This window comes from Chiloscyllium plagiosum, unplaced genomic scaffold (genome assembly GCF_037043375.1).
Source record: "Chiloscyllium plagiosum isolate Xiang-an unplaced genomic scaffold, Cpla_swu_hap1 HiC_scaffold_46, whole genome shotgun sequence".
Classification (NCBI taxonomy): domain Eukaryota; kingdom Metazoa; phylum Chordata; class Chondrichthyes; order Orectolobiformes; family Hemiscylliidae; genus Chiloscyllium; species Chiloscyllium plagiosum.
The window spans coordinates 5,745,148-5,756,152 of record NW_028270184.1 but is presented as its reverse complement, the minus strand read 5'-3'; the positions used below and the strand labels follow the sequence as shown (position 1 = coordinate 5,756,152).

General features: G+C 48.7%; 1 protein-coding gene and 1 pseudogene across 1 annotated transcript in view; one reads left to right on the top strand and one right to left on the bottom strand.

Annotated features, from left to right (window-relative positions):
- The window catches only part of LOC148136199 (uncharacterized), a 104,510-nt pseudogene extending 99,072 nt beyond the window's left edge, over positions 1 to 5,438 (top strand).
- Positions 1 to 6,946, bottom strand: part of sipa1 (signal-induced proliferation-associated 1) — a 103,783-nt gene extending 96,837 nt beyond the window's left edge. The window contains exon 1 of the mRNA XM_043682663.2: positions 6,658 to 6,946. The gene's annotated coding sequence lies outside the window, so the exon portion shown is untranslated. The remainder of the gene's footprint in view (positions 1 to 6,657) is intronic.
- Positions 6,947 to 11,005: the final 4,059 nt, after the last annotated feature.

Sequence of the window (11,005 nt, the reverse complement as noted above, 5' to 3'; positions counted from 1 at the left end):
GGGGCGAGAGAGAGAGTGAGACGGGGCGAGAGAGAGAGTGAGACGGGGCGAGAGAGAGAGTGAGACGGGGCGAGAGAGAGAGAGAGTGAGATGGGGCGAGAGAGAGAGAGAGAGAGACGGGGCGAGAGAGAGAGAGAGAGAGAGAGACGGGGCGAGAGAGAGAGAGAGAGAGAGAGAGAGATGGGGCGAGAGAGAGAGAGAGACGGGGCGAGAGAGAGAGAGAGAGAGTGAGAAGGGGCGAGAGAGAAAGAGAGATGAGAGAGAGTGAGATGGGGCGAGAGAGAGAGAGAGTGAGACGGGGCGAGAGAGAGAGTGAGACGGGGCGAGAGAGAGAGAGAGAGAGAGAGAGTGAGTGAGATGGGGCGGGAGAGAGAGAGAGAGAGAGAGAGACACGGGGCGAGAGAGAGAGAGAGAGTGAGACAGGGAGATAGAGAGAGTGAGACAGGGAGATAGAGAGAGTGAGACAGGGAGATAGAGAGAGTGAGACAGCGGAGATAGAGTGAGATGGGGGAGATAGAGAGTGAGACGTGGGAGATAGAGAGTGAGAAGGGAGAGATAGAGTGTGAGATGGGGAGAGAGAGAAAGAAAGAGATGGGGAGAGAGAGAGATGGGGAGAGATAGAGATACTGGTGAGAGAGACAGAAATAGAGACACTGGTGAGAGAGAGAGAGAGAGGGAGAGTTGGGAGAAAGAGGGGGGAGACAGAGAGAGACAGATGAAAATGAGAAAGAGAGATGAGAAAGAGTGAAATACAAAGGGAGAAGCATGGAAAGACATATGCGGAAAAAGAGATATGGAGAGCAAGAGACAGACAGAGCGCGAGATGCAGTAAGAGAGAGTGAGGGATATAAAGAGCAGGAAACAATGTGAGACAGACAGGGCAGAGAGAGAGAGAGATGCAGAGAAAAAGAGAAGCATAGAGAGGCAGACAGAAAGATGAGGGGGGGATCACAAAGGGGGAAAGGTGGGAGCACATGGAGAAAGAGAGAGATAAAGAGAGACGGCAGAGTGAGAAAATGGGGAGACAGAGCGGGGAACAGAGCACGAGGGGGTTTGAGAAACAATGAGGGAGATGGAGACAGTAGAGCAGTTAGAGCAAGAATGGAAGGCAGACAGGGCAAGAGTGAGAGGCACAAAGAGAGGGAGAGACTGACTGCACAATTGAGTGAAAGAACTATCTGACAGGGGAGTGAATAAGGGACAAACTGATGGGAGTTAAGAAGAGCCATAGAAATAGCTCCCTAGTCTGTTTATCTTTCCTATTGTACAAGATGTTCAGTGTCCAGCCAACCAGAGGATGAAAGAAGATTGCAGTCTTGTTTCCTGACTGCTCCTCTCCCATTTCTCTCTCCCTACCCCCCCCCCCCCCCCCCACCCCCCTCTCTATCCCTCCCTCTCTATGTCAACCTGTCCATTTGTTCGATTCACACACAACGTCAGACAGGAAACGGTGCTGAGAGATCTCAAGGACAGATGCTTGTCCTCTGCCCCCTCCCTCCCTCCTCCTAGTGACAAAGTCATATCACTGGCTGTGTTCTCATAGATTAGCCTGGGGACCACATTGTGCAGAGGATTATGGGATGGTCAAGTCCCTCCGCGAATTATAATCATAATAAAGGAGGGGGAAGGAGACGGAGTGCTTTTTGGAATTATGTGCTTGAGGAGTTAATCGGAAGCATTCATTTTTATTTCTGCATACGTTCTTTCCAAAATTAAACTGCTCAAGCATTCAGCTGGATAATAAATTATTAATCTGCTCAGATATCAACCTATAAACAATTACATAGAGAGAGGAGCGAATCCAGAATAGTTCTTATTTCAGAGCAGATTTAGTACAACCAGACTAGCCATATAAATGCTGTGGCTACAAAGAAGGCCAGAAGCTAAGAATCCTACAGTGAATAACTCACCTCCCTACTCCTCAGAGTCATCCACCACTTACAAGGTCAGAAGTCACACGACACCAGGCTATCGTCCTAAACGTTCATTTGAAATCACAAGCTTTTGGAGCACAGCCCCTTCGTCGGGTGAAGTTGGGCTCAAGTCAGGTGTGTGATGGAATACTCCTCACTTGCCTGAAATCGTGCAGCCCCACCAATGCTTGAGAAGCTCAACACCATCCAGACTAATGTTGACCGCTTAATTGGCACCACATGCACAAAAGTCTTCCCTCTCCACCAGCAGCAGTGGGTGCCATCTACAAATGCACTCCAGCAACTTGTCAAGGCTACTCAGACAGCACTTTCCAAACCCAAAAGCACTTCCATCTAGAAGAACAAAGGCAACAGATACATGGGAACACCACCTCCTGCAGAGTTCCTTGCCACACCATCCTGACATGGTTAAAAATCACAACACCAGGTTATAGTCCAACAGGTTTAATTGGAATCACACTAGCTTTCGGAGCGACGCTCCTTCATCAGATGATTCCTGATGAAGGAGCGTCGCTCCGAAACTAGTGTGCTCCCAATTAAACCTGTTGGACGATAACCTGGTGTTGTGTGATTTTTAACTTTGTACACCCCAGTCCAACACCGGTATCTCCGAATCATCCTGACATGGAAATATATTGCTGTTGCTTCAGTGCTGCTGCTGGGTCAAAATCCAGGAATTCCCTCCTTAACTGCATGGATTACCTACACCAAATGGACTGCAACAGTTCAAGGAGGCGGCTCACCTTCCCAAGGGCAATTAGGGATGGGCAATAATTGCTGGCCCAACCAGTGACAAACACATCCACCAGAAGAAAGTGTTCAAAATTAATAAGGAGGAAATGATAAAAGGAAATAAATAAATGCTGACCAATGCAGAGGACACCGATTTAAGGAAATTGGCAAATATCGCAACAACATGCATTCTGATCATGCATCTTCACCACAGTAAACTGCCCCCAAGGCTCTATGCAGCAGGGTTTGACAGACACAGTGGTTTGCTTGGGTGGGGGCAGATGGGAGAGTGATGGGAATCAGGAATGAGCAAAAGTTTGGAAGCTAAGGAGCACACAGAACTCAGAAAATGCAGAGGCCAGATGACATTACAGAGTAGGGTGAGTTGCGGAGGCTGAAGGGGTGTAGGGGCTGGACAGGTGTCGGGGCAGGAGGAAGTGACAGAGATAGGGAGGGGGTGGAGGAGGTTACAAAGATAGGGAGGGATGTAGGGATCAGAGGAGGTTATGGAGATAGGCAGAAGGTGAGGGCCATCAAAGTATTTGTTACTGGAGGTAGGAACAATGAAGATGTTTCTGAAATGAGAGCCAAGGTAGATCAAGAGGCACAAATGGAAGAGGCTGAGCAAGACATGCTGCAGGTTGGGAACTAGGAAACAAGGTGGAATGAGCTGAGTGAAGTGTATCACATTAGGAGCAGCCAAAAGACTGCCCAAACTTCAGGCTGACTCTCAACCAGCACAGATTGGTCACAAGGCCAAACTTTGGATGAGATAAGCAGTAACCACAAAGGGCTTTGACGTACCATGACAGGGGCTGGTGAGTTCATGTCTCGTTCTGATAGCCTTGTTGTGGAGAACAAAGATGGTGACATGTCAAGAATTGGAAAACCCCAAACTCCGATGGTAGTGAAGTTCAGGGCCATTCCTGCTGGCAGAATAGGAAATGCCACAGAAGGATCCCTGTGATATCAGCAATTTGGTAACTATGGATAGGCCAGAGCCACATCAGCTTGTCGTGTCGCCATGCCAACTGATGGGAGAAGAATTCATCAAGAGTATTGTACCAGTGACCAGGCAGCCCAACATTGGGCTTCACGTCAGTCTTGGAGGGCCTGCAAATACGGCTGAAGAGCATCCTGCTCACCCGCCTGCATCCCCAGCTGAAGCCATGGAGAGGTGCCAGAATCTCACAAAAGCGTGGACAACTTGTCTGACTATACTGACATTTCAGATTGTCCTGCATTTGTCTAAAGACAGCCTGGTATGTAAATAGAAAAAGATGATTGCACTTTTCAAGAGCCAACTCCCTACATTTTGCAATGTCTTTTGCTGTACAAGGTCAGGCCATTGTAAGGGGAGAACAAATAGAAAAAAATTCTTTCGTTTTCAATGTACTTAACACATCACTGTTTTAATTTGTTTCTTTTCCTTACGTGGAGTGCTTGTAGGGAAAAAGCAGGTCCTCTTGAAGCCCCACTTAACTAGAGTTTCTGAGCTGTCCCTCTGTGAAATGACTTATCTCAACATTATTGTGTAAAGCAACTTCATAACATCCCAGAGCACTTTGCTGCCAAGAACCACTTTTTGAAATGTTGCTACCATCATCATGTTGGAAACTCAGCAGTCATTTTGTACATAGCAAGCTCCCACAAACAGCAAGGTGATAAAGACACAGATCATCCAGTGATGCTGGCTGAAGCATAAATATCAGACCCAGGACTCTGGCAAGAACAACCACTCTAGCCCCTTCAACTCACCTCAAAATACTGGCTTCTTTGACATGGGAGGACAGATAGGGATCTCAGTTTAATATCTCATCCCAAACAGCGCATCTTTGATAGTGCGGCACTCCCTCAGCGCTGACCCTCCGACAGTGCGGCACTCCCTCAGCGCTGACCCTCCGACAGTGCGGCACTCCCTCAGCGCTGACCCTCCCACAGTGCGGCACTCCCTCAGCACTGACCATCCAACAGTGCTGCATTCTCCTAGCACTGACCCTTCGACTATCCATCAGTCTCTCAGCGCTGACCTTCCAACAGTGTGGTGCTCCTTCAGTGCTGACCCTCCGACAGTGCATAGTGACCCTCCGACAGTGTGACGCTCCTTCAGCGCTGACCCTCTGACAGTGTGGCACTTCCACAGCGATCACTCAGCACTGACCTGCTGACAGTGCACAGTGACCCTCCAACAGTGCGGTGCTCCCACGGTGGTCCCTCAGCGCTGACCCTCCAACAGTACACAGTGACCCTTCAACAATGCGGCGCTCCCTCAGTACTGACCCTCCAGTAGTGTTGCGCTTCCTCAGCATTGATCCTCCGACAATGTGGCACTGCCATGGCATGCCCTCAGCACTGACCATCTGATTGTGCGGCAGTCCCTCAACACTGACCCTCCAACAGTGTGGTGCTCCCTCAGAGCTGACCCTCCAACAGTGCACAGTGACTCTCCGACAGTGTGGCACTCCCTCAGCTTTGACTGTCCGACTGTGTGGCTCTCCCTCAGCACTGACTCTTCGATGGTGCGGCACTCCCTCAGCGCTGACTCTGCGATGGTGTGCCCTCCCTCAACACTCACCCTCTGACGGTGTGGCACTCGCCCTCCGTCAATGCGGCGCTCCCTCAGCGCTGACCCTCCGACACTGCACAGTGACCCTCTGACAGTGTGGCGCTCCCTCAGCGCTGACTCTCCCAACAATACGGTGCTCCCTCAGTGTTCACCCTCCAACGGTGCAGCGCTCACCCTCCGACAGTGTGGCGCTCCCTCAGCACTGAGCCTCTGACAGTGCGGTGCTCCCTCACAGTGCAGTGGTCCCTCAGTAGTACCAGCTGGGATGGTCAGCTTGGAACATGACCACAGTGGGAGCAGCACTTGAACATACAAAATTGTCGTAATTACAGAGAATGAGAGAGGGGGAGAGAGCGCACCTTATCCAATCACAAACACAAGCTATGTGACAATACATAGAGAATAGCCCACAGGATGCCAAACAGCCCCCTTCTGCACTGTAATAACTCTGCACAGCTATAGACAAAACCCCTGTGTGAGACTCACAAACAGGGGATCTTAAACATTCTTTCCTAAACAGATTCAAATCATCCTCATAACATTTGTTATTAAAAAGTCGGACTGACTGCTTCTGGTTGGCACTTTGAGAGATCAGGACAGCTGTAAACTTTGCAATTTTTCGTCGGCAAAGAAATATTAATCCCAGCTGCACTTTGGCTGCAGTCGGCGCCTTTAAGAGCTGCAGTATCGTTTTAGCTTCGGGGCGAGTGAGGAGGTTGGGGGGGTGGGGGGTGTGGAAGTGGAGGAAAACAAACACCATCAAATCGCCACCGATTCCGCGGTAATTAGACAAGGGTGGACAGAGAGATTGGAGCGAGAGGGACAATGCACCAACAGAAGATGGTTGGACTGGATTTTACCCTCTGGGTTTCGAAGGCAAATTCTGTTTCATGAAGCGAGCGGAAATCTCGCAGTAAAACCCCAGAAACTGACATCCCTCAGATGTCATGTCAGTTTCATATTGTGAAACCCTTCACAAAATATATATAAAAAGGCAGATCGCGTTACACAATTATTGATTAAAATACACACACACTCAAATTCCCAGGTGACAAAAGAATTAAATCCCTCTGTACGGTACCGCATTTAAAAACCTTCGATCCACCCAAGGAAAATCCCAACCTCAAATAACTGACTTTGTATCAAAAGCAAATATTTGGTGGTTGCCGAAGACAGAGGAGTTATATTCTGGGGAGGTGGAGGGTCCTGATAAGTCAGGCAGTGACACATTGAACGCGCACAGACAACACAACATAGCCAGAAACAAAATGACCCAGATTAAAAGCGATACATTTCCAACACATGGTTACATTTCATTCCCCGTCGTGTCGTCTCGTCTTCGTCTTCGTCTTCCTCTTCCTCCTCCTCTCCCTCTCCCTCTCCCTCTCCCTCTCCTCAGAGGGACATGTTAGTCCTCTTCCTTACCTTACTGTTTCATGCAGCCCGGTTTCAGATGTTACCAGATGCTGTTCTGTCTGTGTGTATGTTCTCTCTCTCTCTCTCATACACACTGCCTGCTTCTGCTCCAGGGCCCATACACAGGCCATGTGACACTTCGCCTCAATTAAAGCTACTGCGTCCACGTTCTCAACATTGTGATCTCGGGTCTGACTTTCCTCTCAGATACACACACACACTCTCTCTCTCTTCACCGAGGAGAGGTCACCGACTTGAAACTTCTTCCACAGATGCTGCTGCACCTGCTGAGAATTTCCAGCGTTAACTCTTTATTTGAATGCACTCGTTTCCTATCTGACCCTCTGTCACTCCCTCTCAGCCTCTTCCTCTCCCTCCTACTGACTGTTTCCCTCCCTGCTTCTCAATTTCTCTTTTACTCTGTCTTTCTCATCTGTCTGTCTCTCTCTTCCATCTGTTTCTTCCCACCATCTGTCTTTCTCTCTCAGTCGCTGTGTCTCACTTGTCCGTCTCATTGTTTCTTTCTCCAACGGTCTGGCTTTGGCTCGTCCCCTCTCCCTTTCTATCGTCCCCTATCTAGCTTTGTCTCCAACAATATGTCATTCTCATCTGTCCCCCCCCCCCCCTCCCTCCTCTTATCCTGCCTCTCTCACTGTTCCTATCTACAACTGTGTCCCTTCCTCTTTGTTTATTTGTTCAGAGTCATACAGTCATGCAGCACAGAAACAGACCCTTTGGTCCAGCTAGTCCATGTTTCCAAACTAAACTAGTCCCACTTAGATTCCCTACAGTGTGGAAACATGCCCTTTGGCCCAACAAGTCCACACCGACCCTCCGAAGAGTAACCCACCCAGACCTATTCCCCTCTGACTAATGTACCTAACACTACGGGCAATTTAGCACGGCCAGTTGACCTAACCTGCACGTCTTTGGTCTGTGGGAGGAAACCGGAGCACCCGGAGGAAACCCACGCAGACATAGGGAGAACGTGCAAACTCCACACAGGCATTTACCCAAGCCGGGAATTGAACCCGGGTCCCTGGCATTGTGAGGCAGCAGTGCTAACCACTGAGCCACCATGCTGCACTTATCTGCATTTGGCCCATATCCCTCCAAACCTTTCCTATTCATGTACTTATCCAAATGTCATTTAAGTATTGTAACTGTGCCCACACCCAACAATTCCTCTGGCAGCTCATTAAATTGAATTGAATTTATTGTCACATGTACCGAGGCATAGTGAAAAGCTTTGTCTTGCGAGCAATACAGGCAGATCACAGAGTTAAGTAGCATAGATAGTAAATAATAGGGAAACAGCAGCATAAACAAAAACACAGGTACAGGTGAATGTTCAGAGTTTGTGAGTCCATTCAGTATTCTAACAACAGTAGGGTAGAATTCCACACACGAACCACATCCTATGCAAAAAAAAGCCTCTCATGCCTTTATAAAACTGTCTCCTCTCACCTTAAAATTATGCTCCCTAGTACTGAACTCCCCCACCTTGAGGCATTGCTGCCTCATAGTTCCAGGAACCCAAGTTTGATTCCAACCTCGGGTGACTGTCATATTGCACATTCTCCCTGTATATGTGTGGAGTTTCCTCCCACAGTCCAAAGGTGTGCAGGTTAGGGTGGATTGACCATGCTGAATTACCCATAGTGTACAGGGATGTGTAGGTTAGAGTGGATTGGCCATGCTAAATTACCCCATAGTGTACAGGGATGTGCAGATTAGAGTGGATTGGCCATGCTAAATTACCCCATAGTGTACAAGGATGTGCAGGTTAGAGTGGATTGGCCATGCTAAATTACCCCATAGTGTACAGGGATGTGCAGGTTAGGGTGGATTGGCCATGCTAAATTACCCCATAGTGTACAAGGATGTACAGGTTAGGGTGGATCGGCCATGCTAAGTTACTCCATAGTGTACAGGGATGTACAGGTTAGGGTGTGTTAGCCATGGGAAATTTAGGGTTATAGGGTAGTGGGGGATGGGTCTGGCTGGATGCTCTTCACAGATTCGGGGTGGACTTGGTGGGCAAATGGCCTGCTTCCACACTGTAGGGAATCTGTAGGGAATCACCTTAACCATGCCCCTCATGATTTTATAAACTTCCATCAGGTCACCCCACAACCTCCGATGATCTAGTGATAAAAATCCCAGCCTATCCATCCTGCTTTTATAGCTCAAACCCTCCATTCCTGGCAACATCCTGGTAAATCTTTTCTGAACCCTCTTCAATTTAATAAGATTCTTCCTATAACATGGAGACCAACACACAGTACTTCAGAAGAGGCATCACTAATGTCCTGTAGGATCTCAACATGACACCCCAACTCGATGGTCTGAGCAAAATCTTTTACCTTCCAATCTATCTCAACCTCTGCAGTGGTGCCTCTCTCTCTCTTCCCTGTCAGTTTCTGTGTGCCCTTCTCTTTCACTGTCTCTGTCCACCTATCTCCATCATTTTCTCTTTCCTAACCCTCCCTCATCCTTTCTACCTCTCTCCTTTCCTCTTGTCCACTCTGTCTCTCTTCACCTTTCTTGTTCACATTGCACTTTCTCGTCACCCCCTGCGGCAGATTTGGAAATACAAACTGCTGGACAAGCCAGAAACTGATCAGAATTGCCACCTTCCCCCCCAAATCAGTTCACCAAGCAAGCTAGAGATGTCGACGTGGGAACTGGAGCAGGTACCTGGTGACAACAGGGAAGAGGACCCCCACATTGTGCACGACCAAATAGCATCTCAGGGCACGACTCACAGCACCAGCCCCTCACCCATGGACATTGGTGTCTGGCATTTGCCAGCCGTTATGGACATCTCTCTGATCCATACAAACAAGGGTCCATAGTAGGTGGTTTGCGCTTTCTCTGTCATTCAATAGATCCCAGCTGATCTGATTTTAACTTCATCTCTGCCTACCTTTTCCCGACAATCTTTCATCCACTTCCAGAATATTTCATTTCCAGGAAACTTCAAATCTAATGCTGATCTCGTTCTTCGTGCACGTTCTCTGCAGCTGTAACTGTGTATTCCTCGCTCTGTTCTGTCACCCTGTGATCTTTGAATGGTGTGATCTGCCTGTACTGCATACAAAACAAAACTTTTCACTGGACTTAGGTCCATGCGACAATAATAAATCAAATTTAGGAAGCAAAGACTTGCATGGAAAGGCTTAAGAGCAACCACTGAAAGGTTGCAGTGTGACCCTAAGCAAGCTGCACCTCAAAGCTGCAGGTAGCACTCACTACCTGCATGCTAACACTAGCCCTGCCCTGTCTTGTCAGTTAGCACATTGGCACTTCTGTTAGATCCAAAGGCTGGGAGTCATGCCATATTAACATGCTCCTTCATACAAACAGACAGGGCTACTTGTTCTGCTTATCAGTAGGAATCAGTCAATGGCAAGGGGGGAACATCTTGGTGAAAGGCACATCACCAAGACATCAGTTACCATCTGCAACATATGCCAGGTGCCTACACCTCAGACGCACTGTGCATGCATTCGACCAAATGGCCATGTCTGAAAGTGAGCGGGGGCTAGTCCTCAGTCTAGTCAGAGGTGGAAGGGGGTCTGTCTGTCAGAGGGTGGTCCTGGTACCATCATTCAGGGGCACAATCCACATACAGACCAGAGTCAATAAACTGTGGAGCTGGAAAAAGCACGGCAGATCAAGCAGCATCACAGGAGCTGGGGAAGGGGGTGTGTGGTCAATATTTTAGGTTGGGACCTTTCATCCCATTAACTCCCCTGCTCCTCTGATGCTGCGTGACTTGCTGTGGCTGTTTCCAGCTCCACAATTTATTGAGTCTGACTTTCCAGCATCTGCAGTCCTCACTAATCTCCAACAAACAGCTTGGATCATATAGAATCATAGAATTCTCTATTCCTGATGAAGGGCTTTTGCCCGAAACGTTGATTTTCATGCTCCTCCGGTGCTGCCTGACCTGCTGTGCTTTTCCAGCACCACTCTAATCTAGACTCTGGTTTCCAGCATCTGCAGTCCTTGTTTTTACCTAAAATCATACGATCCCTGCAGTGTGGAAGCAGGCCATTTCGACCATCAAGTCTACACCAGACACGGTCCTGTCCTCCTTAGTCCAAGAACTCCCCACCTACGTTCGGGACACAACCCACGCCCTCCACCTCCTCCATGATTTTCGCTTGCTCGGCCCCCAACGCCTTATCTTCACCATGGACATCCAGTCCCTGTACACCTCCATCCCCCATCACGAAGGACTCAAAGCCCTCCGCTTCTTTCTTTCCTGCCATACCAACCAGTACCCTTCCACTGACACCTTCCTTCAACTGACTGAACTGGTCCTCACTCTGAACAACTTCTCTTTCCA